The following is an 8,971-nucleotide window of genomic DNA, read 5'->3' as shown; positions in this document are numbered from 1 at the left end:
TTCATCTACTCAAATCAAAGTTATGTCATTTAATACCAATTCATCTAGCTTACAATACACATAATATAAACGAATAAGAATAACCTACGTTCAGACATGCCCATCAACATTCAAATTTTCTCATCAGAATTCTCCATGGCCTTCAATATCCTTATGCAATTTTCCTCATTTAAGTTTGAGAACACTTATGTATATACACTCTCCTTGTTCAATACACCCCCCGTCTTGGAACCCCACTTCAAGCACAATACAGTTTTGCATTGACCAAAACGTTGTTGCTCTAGATAAATTTAGTTTGAGTACATATCAATGGAAAGTACAAAAAGGTAGCAACTTACTAATACCACTTCTCTTTGAGGCCAGGGTCTACAACTATTAGCAAACATCGAGTTTTCTTGACAAGCTTTTCATTAACACTATAGTATGCCTCACCCCACTTGGTTCTAAACTCAGAGTCAGGGAATTGTGTATGTTTCTATTTGATTGGCTGCATTGCCATATCATACTCGTCCTACACTTGGTAATTAAGGATAACATTATTGAATTAGAAAAAAATGCATTAGGAAAAACATTGTAAAGTTAGCTTGAAGAACTACCCACCTTCCACATGATGTCGACAAGTGCGATCAATGGTACCTTGTACCATGCAAGAATAGGCACTGGATTTTTGTGTGCTTGTACCCATGCCTTTTCTTCATCACTTAACTTGTCCTTTTGTGCCAACTTGTATACATTCTATATTAAGATCTCATGCATATTTCATTATCCACATGACCTTTAGTGCACAAAGCCAATCCAAGTACATGAGGAAATGGTCCACTACATACCTATTTGTATGAGATATAGCTGACAAAATCTCCCCTTTGCCACACTTGCCACTTTCACAAGGCACAATCAACCCGCATATGTTGCCTCACATTATCTAGAAAGGCTGTTGCAAACAATCAATTATATTAACGATGACATAAGTAACAAATACATTGCAAAATGTTAAGGTCCTATGGTGGTTTAGGGCTGCTCAAATGTGCATATCTCATTCATCCATGTTGTTAGTCGATGGTTACCATCCCAAACATAAAATATGCAATTTGACAAAAAGACCCAAATAGTGTTGCCGATTTCTGCCTCAAAGTCCTCATGCTTCTTTAGCAATGGAGGTCCCACCCATTTCTAATCGTATCATCAACCTCTTTGCACTAGTACCTTGGGGTCTCTAATGATATTATGAATATACTCATCCCTCTGATGTACTCGTTGCTAAAAAACATATATGAGAGTTGCTTATACCTTGATGTGACTTATTTTATTGTAGATATGGAAACCAAACTACATAATGCAATGGGTAGCAAAGGGATGGATGTTTGCATTTTTATGAAACATTGAGGTAATATCCACATCAATGTAAATAAATAAAATCCTTAATCAAAATCATGTCACCATCTCTTATAAGTACTCACTGCCAACGTTTCCAACTAGTCTTTAATGCATGATTGCACAATATGTTTATCACAAGTGATTGTGAGAGTGGTCTTGTACGGCCTGTATCATGCACTCCTTTTTAGTTCTTTGTGTCTACTTCCTCTTGCTTCACGTGTGGCCATGTCCTTGTTGTGCACTAAAGGACTCAATGCTTTGATGGACATAACTTTCCTTATTAGCATCACTCTCCCCATGCTATGAGCTTTCTCTTACTCTTTCTCATTTGCGTCTTTGAAGCATATCCATCTTCTCCTAATGTCATTCCTTCCCCACATGCAAGTGTAGTGGTTGAATGTAGCTCAGTGGATGTCAATGATTACATTTGTCTTTCTCTCCCTTGCTCTTGGAGGGAAACTCCCCCTTACGATTACATGCTACTGATGACAACACCATGTCGTGCTACTGCTCTAGGTTGTTGTGGAGGCAAGTCAGAGTCCTCAGAGACTCATCCCTGATCATCACTCTCTTTCTTGCAAACAATGATTTAAAATAGGGTAAGAGGGGGAGATAAAGAAGCCATAACAAAAATCAAGAGAGAAGCTACTTACAATCTATTTCATTACTCATTGCACAATCGCATTTACTTAATATCAATCTCAATATTGCCTTTATCACATGCCTTCACATCTCTTCAATGCACTACAATGACAAGAACTCCCATTCATCTAGGGAGTAATCTCGACGAGGGGAATGTTTGTTGGATTAAACCTTCTACTACACTGTCATCACCCTCAAAAAGGGTGACACAATCTTGTCTTTTGAAATCCTATCTAGCCATGATGAAGGGGTTTAGGATTACTTCACTACAAGATATAGGCCTTATACCGACGTTAAAAGCGATGAAAATGTAAATAATAAAATTTACCCTCGTCATCGCAAAACAACGTTGTTATTGGCGATGCCATAGAATAGTTGGTATTAGTGTCATTATTAGCGTCGCTATTTGCGTCGATTTGCAACACAAATAATGACACAAATATAGCAATGCATACAGGTAAATTTGCGATGCTAATAGTGACGGTAACAGGAAAAAAAAATTGTGGCAGGGCAGCTAGCACTGTGTGCTTTATTTGGGACATACAAAATAGTTTCTGCATTGTGTACAATGCTCGTGTAAATAAAAAAAATACTGAAATCATAGCATTGATACATCAAATAAATACATGATCACATAATGAAAGTGATTCGTACAATCAGGACAAGATATCAATACTACATAGAAAATGTCTACACATATAGGGCAACCAAAAAAGAAGGGTGTGTGAGCTCCAGGGATCCAAGGATGAGGTACATATCCTCGCCGTCAAAAGCTCGTCCCGCCGCAAAGGAGCATCGAACGGACTCTGCAAAAAAAGAAACAACAACACATTAGTCCACCATACAATAATGCATTTTAATTAAACATGGTAACTACGGACAAGAAAGATGAGTGACTTATAGGGCCGCCATGTCTATACAATCGGTCGATCAATGCAGTGAGACTGTGCCTCTCTACATATCGAGTCTCAAGGCCGATCGAATCGCAATTTGTAATGGAGTGCTGCAAAGAAAATAAAATACTAACTGTTAGAAACATGATTGTCAGTACAAAGGATATTGCAAAAAAAAAAAGCAAGCAAAACAAAAGAAAAACTTACATAGTCCTCTAGATATGTCTTGTGGCCGCCACTCCAGCCTCTAGTCATGCCCTCGTCGCCTCACGCTGCTGACTCCAATGCTGTGGAGAATCTATAGCCTCCTTCCTCAATCGACGCCAGCCGTCTGCGTCTAGCCACTTGGGCTTTGCAGACCCACTCTTGAGTGCCTTGTGTGCGTTCGATTGTCTGTGTGACATATAGGCATGCATGCAGTCCATCATCCAGCCCGTAGAAAATCTATCTGCTGTGGCTGGAACCGAAAACTCCTCATGCAAGGATGCTACTATGTAGTCCTTGCTCCCCTCTAGTATGTTTTTCCAATGATCTAAGATGTTGTGTCGAAAAACTTGTTGGCACAACTCTCTCATGCGAGCCATCACCCTCCTCCCCTCATCATTCATGATGATGGCCCCTGATCTATCATTGATGAGATAGGAATATCCCTCTGGGGTATGCCTAAGATGGGTTCTCTCCCACTTGCCTCTATGCTCCTGGGCATATCCAGGAGACCCTTGTACATCTGGTGTACCAATCGGGATAGTATCTATCGGAGTAGCACCCATAGGGGTGCCACCTTGCAAACGGTTGAGCAAAAGTCGAATTAACTAGAATAGACGTCTCGAAAAGTGTGACAAATCCTGGGGGTGACACAACTCCAGAAGAAGGATGAGACGGAGACACCACGTCCGTGCCTCCACAGCATCCACTTGAGCCACGCTCCCTGGAACCTCCAGGAGAGCAAGGAGTTGCACCTGTATCCTGTGCCGACCACATGCTCACTGCCTCTGTATCTCTATAGCATCCCCCTGACCCTCAAGCACTCCCTCCCTCTGGCCCAAGTCTGGAGCATTGACCTCGTCTACTCGAAGTCGAAGCATTTGATGGCACCGAAGTAGATCTAGTAGAGCGGCCTGAAAATATCCGAGATAGCTCCTGGTTTGCCATGTCTTTGAATCTCGCAATCTGATCTGGAGACATGCGCATGAAGATATTTTGCAACTCCTCATCGCTCATTTCTTGACTCATCTTGAAAATGTCACCTACACAGACAAAAAATGATGTTAGCATAATCAATTTAAATCATACAAAGCACAATAATATAAATCCTTAAAAAATGATCTCACTTAAAATGCATATCTTATGTACCCTTATAAGCGATTAGTCAATGAATTGAGTAAGTGGATGCTCCAAGTATGAAGTATCCTATGTTCCCATGTCAATCTCCTGACACAACTCCGCATACACTGGAAGGTTGATAGACATGTTACCACAAAAGGATGAGTCCACCTCGTTCTCAAAGAATTCTTGGACTCCTGTATTTCCATCATTGTTAGCCGATGTTGGCTCCTCTACATGCTCCAAGCTTTCGGTAATCTCCATCCCTTGCAATATCGAACCCTCTATTTGCATATTGTCATCATCTATGCTTGGAACATCGCTTTGATCATATACTCTTGCACTTCGGGGAGTTGAAGGTATAACATATCACCATTGAGGTTGTCGGGTGTTTCGATAGAAGATTACACGTTCACAAACACGTACAAGAGAGATTAAACTATTGTGACATGTACCATGTCGTAATACAATTAACAAACAAATGAGTTCATGCACCTGTTCACAATGGGCCGGCAACACAAAGGTGTCACACAAATCCGTCCATTTTTTTTCAGAATCTATTTCGAGAAATCCAGATGGACCTCGTGGAACTATTGCTCCAGCTCCTTCAAGTACCACTTTGAACCACTGCATATCAAATAGTATCATGGAGAAGCTACGGTAATCCACCATAACAATACTTTGCAAGTTCCCAAAATACTCCACCTCATCTATAATCGTGTTTGGATCCATTCCTCGTCGTCGACTCTTCTACTCGAACCTTGCCATGATACCACAGTCCATTGTGGAGCGCATTTTGTCAATACACTCCACGCGAAAATGCCGTGTGCGCGACCACGTTGCACTATATATTTTGTACTATACATTGAAACACTCAAATTAGTTGTCGCATATAAAATATAGATACCAAAAATCCTAAACACGTCATCACCTTTGGACTACATCCCCTCGAGAATTCCCACTCCTGCATTGAGACCTCCATCCCTTCACAAGACGCTGTGGTCAAAGCTCCATGCAACCATTGCATTGACATGAACCGTGGCATCTCCTCCATGCGCTTGGGATATCGAATTGTTCGATAGCGCGTATTATGTCGAAATTCAAATCGCTCTTCTTCTCTATCTTGCCTAGCTTGCTGGTACCTGGCGAGCTACGTCTTCATAGAGGCATGGTACAATATACAAAAGCGATTCACCTTCTCCTCCATTGCACCATCCATTCTTTTTTCTACCCCATTTCCAACCACCACATCTCTGGTCAGTCTATCATCGTCCTTCAGTGTGACCATAGCATATTGTTGTATGGATCCACTCTTGGTAGCCGTTGTGAAATATGCACTAGTGCCTCAGACACCAACCAACCTTCAGCCATGCTACCTTCTAGCCGAGCTCGTTGTCACACAAAGCCTTTCAGGATTTTCATGAAGTGCTCCAAGAAGAACATCCATCGTGTATGGACAGGTCCAGCAATCTCCACTTCATCTACAAGATGCACAAGAAGATGGATTTGTATCGTGAGCATGCTGGTAGGTAGATATTTCTCAAAGAGACAGACCATCTTCACTGCTCCCTGCCTCGTGGATTCAATAGAGGATGTCTTAATCTCCTTCTGTGAGATCCATTGCACCAAAGTTGACAACTTGTAAATGGTCCCGCGTATTTCTGGAGTAAGGCATCCTGCAATCGTGATCGGTAGTACAAACTGCCACAAATGAGAAAGCATTATGAACAATGGCTATACTCCAAATAGCAAAATGCGCACGCCAATTACAATCCATTCGTAGTACAAACCTGACATATCTTATGCCAGTCATCGGATTTTAGCCCTGATAATTGGTCGTCTTTAGAAAATGCAGACCTGAGAAAACGCATCATACCCGTTGGAGTGCGGATAGACTTGACCACTTGCTTCACAATGCGCTCTTCTTTAGTGGACAAAACCCAAGGAGTACGAGGTAGCTGCGCGCGACCATCAACACTCGACTGCGGCCAAAGCGCCTCCATCTTGCCTAGCTCCTTCAAATCCATTCGTACCCCTATAGTGTCTCTCTTTCATGTGATTTGGTCCCATAGCAAGCTACCCACGTTCTTGAAAATATGCATGGGATCCAACAAGTGGTTGAACTGTAAGTGGGTCCAATATGGCAACTCATAGAAAACAAAGAACCGCCACATTCCATTTGGATGTGACTCCGCGTGGACCATTTTCAACTCATACCAGCTTGCGGCATTCATACGTGTTGGAGGTCGTCCAAGAAAACCTTCCCTGAGTTTATGACCCTCTGGCAAGAAAGCGACGTGTCCTTGATATACTATCTTCTTCATGGTTCGTGACCTTCGGGAGTCTAATTGTGGCCCACACAATGGACATGCATGGTAACCTGAGGTAACCAAACGTGTTCCAACATCTCTATCCAATGAATATAAACTTGAACGAGATAAAATATAGATATTACTGTCGACCATCGCGCTTGCTCATATCTTGCATGGTGACCCCCTTCTCCCACAAAATCTTAAGCTCATCGACTAATGGACGAAGGTACATGTCCATATTTTTTACTTTGTAGCAGCGGGGGACGAGTAAGCTAAGGATGAGATGTCATTTCTTCATAGAGAGCCATGGAGGGATATTATAGTTGACAAGGACTATAGGCCACACACTGTAAGAATTTGAGCGCATACCGAATGGGTTCACACCATCCATTGCAAGACCAAGCCTAAGATTCCTTGGCTCTTGAGCAAAGCTTGGGAAGGTAGAGTCAATGTGGCTCCATGCGCGTGAATCTGCTGAACTCCATCTGTGGACTTATTCTGTGCATGCCACATTGGGTTTATGGAATATCCAAAGTTATTTTTGGATTTACATTATGAAAAATGAATGTTTTTCTAATTGATAGGCTGATTGCCTTCGTTATGTACTTCTACAAATGTTCATGTGCCCTCATAGGTGGATATTTGGTTACACACTAAACCTCCCCCAAGGTTAGTGTCTAGATCCCTTCACGAAGGGGATAGTTTAAGCATGGTGGAGGCTAGGATAAGCCCCATGTATGAGAGGTCTCTTTGTAGGAAAAACATTATGCAAGGAGGCGCAAGTGTGCTAGGGTTATCTAGCCATATATCCCTTAGGTTTGTTGAGGATCGGCCTAACCCCTATGAGCCTAGGATCAGCTTATTGTAAGGTTTTATTTCCTTTTCTCTCTTTCTCTCCCTCTCTCATTTCCTCTCCCTCCCTCACCCTCACCTCCTCTTTCTCTCTTTCCCTATTAGGTTCAATGATTTTTCTCTCCTCTCCCTCTCTCATTTTTTCTCTCCTCTCCCTCTCTCATTTCATTTTCTCTCTTTCTCTCCCTCTCTCATTTCCTCTCCCTCCCTCAACCTCACCCTCTCTTTCTCTCTTTCCCTATTAGGTTTAATGATTTTTCTCTCCTCTCTCTCTCTCTCTCATTTTTTTCTCTCCTCTCCCTCTCTCATTTCCTTTTCTCTCATTTTTTCTCTCTCCTCTCCCTCTCTCATTTCCTTTTCTCTCTTTCTCTCCCTCTCTCATTTCCTCTCCCTTCCTCACCCTCACCCTCTCTTTCTCTCTTTTCCTATTAGGTTTAATTATTTTTCTCTCTCCTCTCCCTCCCTCATTTCCTTTTCTCTCTTCCTCTCCCTCCCTCACCTCACCCTCTCTTTCTCTCTTTCTCTATTAGGTTTAATGATTTATCTCTCTTTTTCTCTCCTCTCCTTCTCTCATTTTTTTTCTCTTTCCTCTCCCTCTCTCATTTCGTTTTGCTCTCTTCCTCTCCCTCTCTCATTTATTCTCCCTCCCTCACCCGCTCTCTCTCTTTCTCTCTTCCCCTATTATGTTTAATGTTTTTTCTCTCTTTTTCTCTCTCCTCTCCCTCTCTCATTTCTTTTTCTCTCCCCCTCCCTCTCTCATTTCCTTTTTCTCTCTCTCTTCCTCTCTCTCTCTCTCTCATTTCCTCTCCCTCTCTCTCCCATTTCCTCCCTCTCTCATTTCCTCTCCCTCCCTCTCCCTCTCTTTCTCTCTCATTTCCTCTCCCTCTCTCAATTCACACGAATTTATATACCAAAAACAAGTAAAAGAGAGAGAGAAAATTCCCTCTTCCTCTCTCATTTTCTCTCCCTCTCCCTCTCCCTCGCCCTCTCTTTCTCTCTCCATCCCTCTCTCTCTCCCTCTCCCTCTCTCATTTCCTCTCCCTCCCTCTCCCTCTCCCTCTCTTTCTCTCTCATTTCCTTTCCCTCTCTCAATACACACGAATTTATAAACCAAAAACAAGTAAAAGAGAGAGAGAAAACTCCCTCTCCCTCTCTCATTTTCTCTCCCTCCCCCTCTCCCTCTCCCTCTCCCTCTCTTTCTCTCTCTCTCTCTCGCCCTCCCTCTCTCTCTCCCTCTCTCATTTCCTCTCCCTCCCTCTCCCTCCCCCTCTCTTTCTCTGACATTTCCTCTCCCTATTTCAATACACATATTTTATACCAAAAACAAGTAAAAGAGAGAGAGAAAACTCCCTCTCCCTATCTCATTTTCTCTCCGTCCGCCTCCCCCTCCCCCTCTCTTTCTCTCTCCCTCCCTCTCCCATTTCCTCCCTCTCCCTCTCCCTCTCTCATGTCCTCTCCCTCCCTCTCCCTCTCCCTCTCTTTCTCTCTCATTTCCTCTCTCTCTCTCAATATACACAAATTATACAAAAAACAAGCAAGAGAGAGAGAGAAAACACAAAAGCAAAGCAAGAACAG

Source organism: Lygodium microphyllum, chromosome 3 (genome assembly GCF_053477565.2).
Source record: "Lygodium microphyllum isolate KBCC chromosome 3, Lygodium_microphyllum_v1.1.10, whole genome shotgun sequence".
NCBI classification, from domain to species: domain Eukaryota; kingdom Viridiplantae; phylum Streptophyta; class Polypodiopsida; order Schizaeales; family Lygodiaceae; genus Lygodium; species Lygodium microphyllum.
This window is presented reverse-complemented; position numbering follows the sequence as displayed.